This window comes from Heteronotia binoei, chromosome 11 (assembly GCF_032191835.1).
Source record: "Heteronotia binoei isolate CCM8104 ecotype False Entrance Well chromosome 11, APGP_CSIRO_Hbin_v1, whole genome shotgun sequence".
NCBI lineage: Eukaryota > Metazoa > Chordata > Lepidosauria > Squamata > Gekkonidae > Heteronotia > Heteronotia binoei.
Genome location: NC_083233.1, coordinates 23,953,250 through 23,962,738, shown reverse-complemented (window position 1 = coordinate 23,962,738; position 9,489 = coordinate 23,953,250).

Here is a 9,489-nt window from a genome sequence, read left to right as displayed (position 1 = left end):
TGTAGCAATCTTCAGTATCCTGTTCAGGTGTTGCTCAGGTTTGTGTCTGTAAATTGCAAACCCACTTTTGATTTGTTGACATTCATTACAGAAATCTCATGGTCAATGCTTTGAGCTAAGACCCAGGGGAAAACATGAACTGGCTGGGCATTGTGAGCTTTTGTGCATGTTGTTTCATGTGCTGGTCAGCCAATGGAGAAAATAAAGGCTTTGCTCTGTAGCTCCTGTGCGATTGAGCAAGCCTGCCAAAGCAAGCTGTAACGCAGAAGGAAGCAAGAGAGAAGGAAGCAGATGATAGTGAGTTGCTCATAGGCCTGAGAGGAGCCCTCCAGGGGCCTGATCCGGCTCTAAGGCCACATGTTTGGCATCCCTGGATTTATTGCATGACCTTTTACAGCGCAAGTACTTGGATGGGACACCTTCTTGAAATACCAGCAATCAGAAGGAAAGGGGCAGGCTTTATTCATCCACCTCCCTGAATAGCCTCCAGGCCTCCAGTAGGGGTCAGTCACCAGAAGTCGCCATGACTTACACACACACAAAACCCACCCAAAAACTCAGCACGGTCTCATTTGATGACCTTCTGATGTTCACTGAGGAGTAGTGGTTAGGGCAGGGGTGGCCAAACTTGCTTAATGCAAGAGCCACATAGAATAAACATCAGATGTTTGAGAGCCGCAAGACATGAACATCAGATGTTTGAGGGCTTCAAGACAGGAATAAAGGAAGGCAAATAGATGGGGAGGGAGAGATGGAAAGAAAGTAACTTTAACTTGAAATACATTGTCCATGCTGCCAGCTGGCTTGACAAAATTATTTCAGGAGACAAATGCCTGCTCCAAGCCAGCTGATGGGATTTTCGAGAGCCACACAATATCTGTGAAAGAGCCACATGTGGCTCCTGAGCCACAGTTTGGCCACCTCTGGGTTAGCGCATTCAATTAGGAGTGGGGAAACCAATTTCAGATTCCTCTTTAGCCATGATGCTCACCGGGTGTTTCACTCTTTTGGGCTTAACTTGCCTCACAGGGTTGTTATGAAAAATAGAGATAAGGAAAGCTGTTGTTCTTTGACCCAAGATTGTGGAGGTAGGATGGGTTAAAATCTGTCCAGGATCAACTTTATACAAGATCACGTATTTCAAGACTGAGAGCTGGCATAAATTAAGCTCCAATTGTAAGAGATGATCACTACAGAATCTTAGCTGTCTCTGGAACACACAGAATTCCCCCTCAAAGTAAATCTCAGTGGATCACTCAGACACTTTGGAATTCCCATTAAGTCACCTGCTGGTCTAGGAGAGCCCAGATGCTCTAAGATGCCATAATGGCTTCTCTTTTGCCTGCTCCAGCTTACGGGTAGTACAATTTATGCCTCAAAGAAGCCTCTAGAGGCAACAGCCAGAGTTAACATTTTTAATTTCCTGTTTAATTAGAGCCGCTGATGGGTAGCTGAGGCGCTCCATCACCAGTGGCAGGCGGGGTAGTAAATTTTCGGCTTCATCTGTTCGCTTGAGCAGCTCTGGAGATTAGGGCCCCATGCATATGGATGAAGTCACTTTCAGTTCCACTGCGCACCAGACTCTCAACGCTGTGTGTCGCCCTCAGCCCAGCTGCGCAAGTGTCTGGTTTGCCCATGGCTGATCTCACGCCCAGGATGGGAGAAAGTTTTGTCACCAGAGGGGAATGAAGCAAAAGTCCAGCAGCACCTTAGGGATTAACAATGTTTATTTCAATTATGAATCACAATTTTGAATCACAATTTTGTGAATCACAACTCACTTCTTCTGAGATGCATGGGGACAGGGGGTCATTTTGTAGGGAAAAAAGGTGCAGGAGCTCAGTTAGGATAGCTCATTTGCATATGCCCTGTGACCTGTGCTCAGCGGGGAGAGAACTCCCCACTGCATGCAGACCCTGGCTGGAGGTTCAGGAGCTGTGCTCCTGTGAGCTCCTAGTGAATTCAGGCCCTCCACTGGGAAGATTACAAGATGGGGAATGGATAAGAAAGACAGGAGTGTGTGTAAATTCTGTCCTGTATCTTTAGGTGTAAATTCAAGGCTTTTTTTGAAGCAGGGACTCCTTTGCATATTAGGCAACACCCCCTGATGTAGCCAATCCTCCAAGAGTTTACAGGGCTCTTATTCCAGAGATACTGTAAGCTCTTGGAGGACTGGCTACATCAGGGGTATGGTGTAATATGCAAAGGAGTTTCTGCTACAAAAAAAGCCCGATGTGAATTCATTCTGTATGTGACGGAACCGGCCAGATTCAGCCTTCAGACCCAGTCTCGTCAACTTCCTTTTGGGTTGCCAACTCCTGGAGGGAGCTAATCTTCTTCCTGCCACTTGGGCACGCTGCCACCACCTGCTCAATTTAGGGGTTCCTGACTGAGAGGAACTGGACTCCCAATTCCCCTTGCCAGTTCTGAGGCCTGGCCTCAAGGTCCTCTGCCAACCCAGCACCCGGTTATCACAGAAACCAAAGTCCTTCTTTGGGAGACCCCTGGAGGACTGGCACCCTTGCCAACTGCATGCCTTCCCTGGACTCCCTCTTACAGGAGCATGGTCTAAGGCGGTTGGGGAAACTATGTGGTACAGAGGCACTCCTTTAAACAAACATAACACTAATTTACAACATGCAACTATTTACAGGCATTTTTAAAAAGTGAACAGAAGCAACAAATCATAGTAGGGAGAAAAAACACTTGTTCTTTCCCTATTATACCACTTGCCCTGACCATACCTTCTCATCTAACTGATCTCCAAGACTGAACTCAAACTCGCTATCAGCTTCCCCTGACAATTTTTAACTGAACCTTTTCCTGCCCAAAATCTCCAATATAAATTGCAGTTTCTGCCCAGAAACTGGTTTACCCTCCTGCAGTCTTCTGGGAGACCAGCCTGAAAGACTTCCAAAAGAATTTCCGAAAGAAGACAGAACTTTAATATGGTACTTGCTCTCAGCTGCTAGGACATTGTATGTGCAGCTGTGGAAGCAAGAAAAAATACCAGAAAAATGGGATTGGATTACAAAAGTTATGTCATGGAGTGAAATGGACAAATTAACAAGAAAATTAAGAGACTATGATTTGGAACTTTTTAAGTTGGAATGGAAGAAATTCAAAAGATACGTAGAAAAAGAGTGGAAAATAAAAGGACATTGGGCAATCTTTGATAACGATTAAGGTTTTTAAAATAAGAATATAACTTTTGGGGTTTTTTTTTCTTTAATAGTTAAGCGTACCTTTAAAATTTGTTTCCTTTAAGTAAATAACACTGGCGGGGGTCAAGTAACGGGGGGAGGGGTGGGGGAAAAGTAAGATATGGGGTAGAAAGTTTTTTCTTTTACTTTAAGTTTTTATAAGTTGTAGATATAGTTTTGCTACCATATGTTACTAATAAAATTGTTTATTCACGAAAGACTTCCTGTCTCTCTAGGAGGCCCCTCCCAGAATGGCTGGTTCCAGACAGAAGGGGAGGGGGAAGGAGGAAGAGACTAGGCCTAAAACCTTCTTTGAGTTTGACAGCCTTTTCCTGCCAACTCACAGATAATCCTAGCCTAAAATAGCACTTCTCCACACTGTAAATTACTAGAACAGGATAAGCAGATAAGCAAAGTGCTGACATTTATTCAGGGAGAAGTAGTGTGAAGCAGTTACAAATAGATAATCAAAGGGGATCTGGACCACTGGGCTTATCTGGCCCTCCTCCAGGAATTTTCAGTGTTTGCTTAAAACATAAATGATGAATAAGAGTGCCAGCCCCACCCCCACCCCTAGTATTGCTAGGCTTCCCAATCCCCAGGTCCCAGCGGGGGATCCCCCGGTTTTACAGGCTCCCCCCCCCGCCCCCACAGCCACCATGCAGCTCTAGATCTTGGGCAGGTTTAGAAACCTGCAAACAGGTGAGGCTTGCCAATTCCCAGGTCCCAGCAGAGGTTCTCCCGCTTTCCCAGACTCCTTCCCACCCCCAGTCAGCTGGCCCAGAAGCCCCTCCCCCACAGCCACCATGTGACTTTCCACCTCTGGAGGCTTCAGTCTCCGATTGGAAAGGCTTCCTCTTGGGATGAATTGTCTGTGTTACTTTGAAGAAGTTGGCAGCAACTCGTGAGTAGAGAGGCCTCTCCCTCGCTTCAGAGTTGTCAGAAAAGGCGGGGGGAGGGAAATGTCTGCTGGGCACTTCATTATTCCCTATGTGGAGATCGATTCTCATAGGGCATAATGGGGAATTGATCTGGAGGTATCAGGGGCTCTGGGGGGCTCTTTTTTGAGGTACAGGCACCAAATTTCAGTATAGCATCTAGTGCCTCTCCCCAAAGTACCCCCCAAGTTTCAGAAAGATTGGACCAGGGGGTCTAGTTCTGTGAGCCCCAAAAGGAGGTGCCACTAGCCTTCATTATTTCCTGTGAAAGGAAGGCATTTTAAAAGGTGTGTGGTCCCTTTAAATGTGATGGCCAGAACTCCCTTGGAGTTCAATTATGCTTGTCACACCCTTGCTCCTGGCTCCACCTCCAATGTCTCCTGGCTCCACCCCTAAAGTCCCCAGATGTTTCTTGAATTGGACTTGGCAACCCTAAAACAGGTCCGTTTCAAAATGTGTGTGTGTGTGTGCCTTTAAAGTTGAGCAGGAAGTACTTCATGGGAAGGGTCAGCAACACAGTCCCTCGGCTTGTTTTGCTTTCATTTCAGAGCAACTAAGAGTGTGTGTGTGTGAGAAAGAGAGAGCGAGTGAGCAGCATAGCCCCTGTTCTTTTCAGATGTCGTTGTGGAGGAACCATACCCAGTAAGTATGTGTGTATGTGTGTGAGAGAGAGGGTTCCAATCCCCAGGTTTGGAGGCCCTCCCCCTCTCCCCGCTTTAGGGTCATCAGAAAGTGGTGGGGGTGGAGGGAAATGTCTACTGGGCAATTATTCCCTATGGAGAATGATTCCCATAGGGAATAATGGGGAATTGATCCGTGGGTATTCGGGGCTCTACGGGGCTGTTTTTTGAAGTAGAGGCAGCAAAGTTTCAGTATAGCATCTAGAGCCTCTCCCCAAAATACCCCCCAAGTTTCAAAATGATTGGACCAGGGGGTCCAATTCTATGAACCCCAAAAGAAGGTTTATTTCCTATGGAAGGAAGGCATTTAAAAAGGTGTGCTGTCCCTTTAAATGTGATGGCCAGAACTCCCTTGGAGTTCAATTATGTTTGGCACACCCTGGCTCCTGGCTCCACCCCCAATGTCTCCTGGTTCCACCCCCAAAGTCTCCTGGCTCCGCCCCCAAAGTCCCCAGATATTTCTTGAATTGGACTTGGCAACCCTAAGAGTTGCCTGCTGCAGGTTGGGAAACTCCTGGAAATTTGGGGATGGAACCTGGGGAGGACAGGTGTGGGGCTCACGTGCTTGAGCCCCCAGACCCCACAAAGCCTGAAGACAGAAATGTGGGTGGATCACGCATTTGGCATATCAGCCTGAGCCGCCCACGTTGTGTCAGAAAGGCTAAAAGGGCGCAGACATCTTACACTCGTATTCACGCTTCCTTTTGCTGACACATGTATTCTTGACAACTGCTGAGCTGGTATTAGTTTCTGTAGACTAGGCAGACACGACCTCATGGTGAAGGGGGGTATGTCTTCCGGTTAGTGCTTCTGTCTGTTCGATGCTGTAAGCTGGTTTATTTCTGGCGCAACTGTTGCAGAGATAAATAAACCCTTGCTCAGAGAGGCAAGGCAGAAGCATTTTCTCCTCAACACGCGTGTTGTGTGGTTCATTCCAACAGACAGGGACCTCAGCACAGTACAATATCATAATCCACCCTCCAAAGCATCTATTTTCTTCAGGGGGGATTGACCTCTGTAGTGTGGAGACAAGCTGTCATTCCAGGAGATCCTCAGGTCCTACCTGGAGGCTGACATCGTTTGGTTTTGAAGGATGGCAAAGAAACGAAGTAGCCTGATTCATCTCCAGACTGAGGCTTCAGCAGTGAGGCAGAGTTGCAGAAGAAGGACGGACATCTGTGGGCTCAGTTTGTTAAGTTGGCTGCCTCAGCAGCAGCAGAAAAGCAGGTGAGAACAGTTGGAGTACCAGGTGAACCGGGCACTCTGGAAGGCTTATCTAGCATTGCTCTGGGGAACACTGCCAGATGTTTTCAAATCTTGCCAAAAATATCAGTAGGTGAAACCTCTCAGATTCAGATCTGGAGGAAGTCACGATGTTGCTAAAAGTGCAGAATTTTTCAGTATGTGCAAGTACTAGAGCTACCAGACGTCCTCTTTTTTCAGTGACCATCCTCTTTCTGGCTCTTTAAAAAAACAAACAAACCCTGATGACAATGTCCTCTTTTGGGGTTGGAAGGTTAGGAATATTCCTAATTAGTAGCAATAATCACAGCTCAAACGGTAGGGGTATTTAAAAGGAAATTTGTCCAGAGGTGGAATTCTAGCAGGAGCTCCTTTGCATATTAGGCCGCACACCCCTGATGTAGCCAATCCTCCAAAAGCTTTCAAGGCTAGACCCGGCTCTTCAAGCCGTAGCATCTTGGCTCAGGCTGAGTCGGTTGAAGCTGAATCCGACGAAGACGGAGGTTGTCTATCTGAGTCAGGGTGATCCAGGAAGTGAGATCCCTTTACTGGCTCTTGATGGGGTGTCATTAATACCGGCCCCTAAGGTCAAGAGCTTGGGAGTATTCCTGGAGTCCTCTCTCACAATGGAGGCCCAGGTAGCAGCCACTACCAGATCTGCCTTTTTCCATCTTCGGCGGGTACGGCAGTTGGCCCCCTTGCTGGAGCATGCTGACTTAGCAATGGTGATCCATGCCACAGTCACCTCAAGAATAGATCACTGTAATGCTCTCTACATGGGGCTACCCTTGACTCTGACTCGGAAACTACAGCTAGTGCAGAACGCTGCGGCGTGGCTGTTAATGGGGCTCCCTCGTTGGGAGGACATTCAGCCAGTGCTGAAAGAGCTGCACTGGCTACCTATTGTGTTCCGAGTCCGTTTCAAGGTGTTGGTATTGACCTTTAAAGCCCTTTATGGTCGGGGGCCTGCCTATCTACGGGACCGCCTTTCTCCACATGTTCCCCAGCAAGCACTGCGTTCAGTGCTTGTTGGGGAATCTACTGTCCATCCCTGAAAATCTACTGTCCATCCCTGGACCAAAGGAGGCCAGGTTATGCTCCACAATGGCTAGGGCCTTCTCGGTGGCAGCACCAGGAATGTGGAATGCCCTCCCGGAGGCTAAAGAGCCCCGTGGGATCTTTCTACCTTCCGCAGGGCCTGCAAGACAGAACTGTTCCGACAGGCATTTAACATCTGACCCGGGAGGAGACTGCCACCCCACATCCCTAAAGAGCTATGATTACTATCTGATCACCATCAGGAAAAGAATCCGCCTATATTAAAGACAGCACCATAGAATGTTTTTAGAGTGTTTTGATTGTAATTGTATTTTATTGGTTTTTAAATTGTAAATGTAAATATTTAAAGTGATTGTTAGCCGCCCTGAGTCCTCTTGCGGCGAGGGCGGGATAGAAATTTAAGGTAAATAAATAAAATAAATCAGGGTGTGTGTGGCCTAATATGCAAAGGAGCTCCTGCTAGAATTCCACCCCAGTTGTGATCACTTGTTTGAAGTAGTCAGTCCCCTTTTTGCATTTCAAAATACGGCAGCCCTACCAAGTATGCCACTTTGTGGGAGAAAGGGAATCTTCACAGAGGCCTGATAGTCGTTAAAGTTAGCTGGCGGAAGGTGGCAGCATGTCCATGTGCACAGAATCTGCAGTTGGCAGTAATGATGCAGGCCTTGGGCACAGTTCTGTAGCAATTATTATGGAGAGTGGATACCCCTTGTACAGTGTTGCTGATTTCCCTCAGGCCCCTAAGGCTCCTGCACTAGTTCTGAGTTCTTGCCCAATAGTATGTGTGCATGTAGCAAGTGTACAACTAGATAAGCGAGGAAACAAGAGGGAGGAAAATACCTGCCTTTTCCCAGCTAATGTGCAAAGCTCTGGAGATACGTATATGTTCTAAGGAGCAGAATTTCCTAATGAAGGACAAAGTAAAGCCTGTAATTGCAGGCTTGTCCCCATGCGAGTATGGAATTGAGTTTGGAGCTCTGAATCTCAATTTCATATATACATATTTTAATAGACATGTTTCTAGTCCTGAAGATTGCAAAGATAACTTCAAAAGTGCATGATAGATGCCAGGTGAAATCTCAGTAGCCACCCTGAATGGCATGGATGGAATGGACAGGGAAGGACTTCAGGGCTCTAGATCAGGGGTGTTGAACTCATAGAATCATAGAGTTGGAAGGGACCTCTAGGGTCATCTAGTCCAGCCCCCTGCACAATGCAGGAAACTCACAAACACCTCTCCCTAAATTCGCAGGATCTTCATTGCTGTCAGATGGCCATCTAGCCTCTGTTTAAAAATCTTCAAGGAAGGAGAGCCCACCACCTCCCGAGGAAGCCTGTTCCACTGAAGAACCCCTCTAACAGCCAGGGACTTCTTCCTAATGTTGAGCTGGAAACTCTTTTGATTTAATTTCAACCCGCTGGTTCTGGTCTTACCTTTCAGGGCCACAGAAAACAATTCCACACCATCCTCTATATGACAGCCCTTCAAGTACTTGAAGATGGTGATCATATCACCTCTCAGCTGCCTCCTCTCCAGGCTAAACATCCCCAGCTCCTTCAACCTTTCTTCATAGGACTTGGTCTCCAGACCCCTCACCATCTTCATTGCCCTCTTCTGGACCCGTTCAATGCTCTTAAGCTTGGGTATGGAGCTTGGTCTGCCTCCCCATAACTAAATAAATCACAATCTATCACACAAAATAAATATTTACAAGTTGAATCTATTTGCATAACTTATGCATGGGACAGAATGTAGTTTAGCACAGAATCCAGGTTGCTTTACTTCAGTATTTACTAATCATTTTGGCATGGAATGGAAGATGAAAAGGATTTTCTCATTTGATTGGTGGTTTGGGGAGGTGAGGGATGTTGTGTCCCTGCAAGCATGCAGCTTGGCTGACTCATGTGAGTCATCTACAGCCTGTTGTTCACTAAGTGCCTCTTGCAGAGATGCTGCTTCTGGCCTAGATTTCATTGACTGGTGTTAGTGAGGCACAAGGAGGCTGGAGCTGTGGCCCCTTCAGATACCTTTGGGCTTATGGGATCTTTGGAGAGGGAAATGTCAAGGCAGTAATGTGGTTCCCAGACCAGATCCCCAGTGTCCACAGTCTCAGCGCTGGGGACTTGTTTCTTACTCCAGCCCAGGAAGCTTTTTAAAAAATGGATGAATATAAGAGAAGCCATGTTGGATCAGGCCAATGGCCCATCCAGTCCAACACTCTGTGTCACACAGTGGCCAAAAAACCCAAGTGCCATCAGGAGGTCCACTGTGCCTCCCAAGCCCCAAGAATACAGACCGTCACTGCCCCAGACAAAGAGTTCCAACAATAAACTGTGGCTAATAGCCACTGATGGACCTCTGTTCCA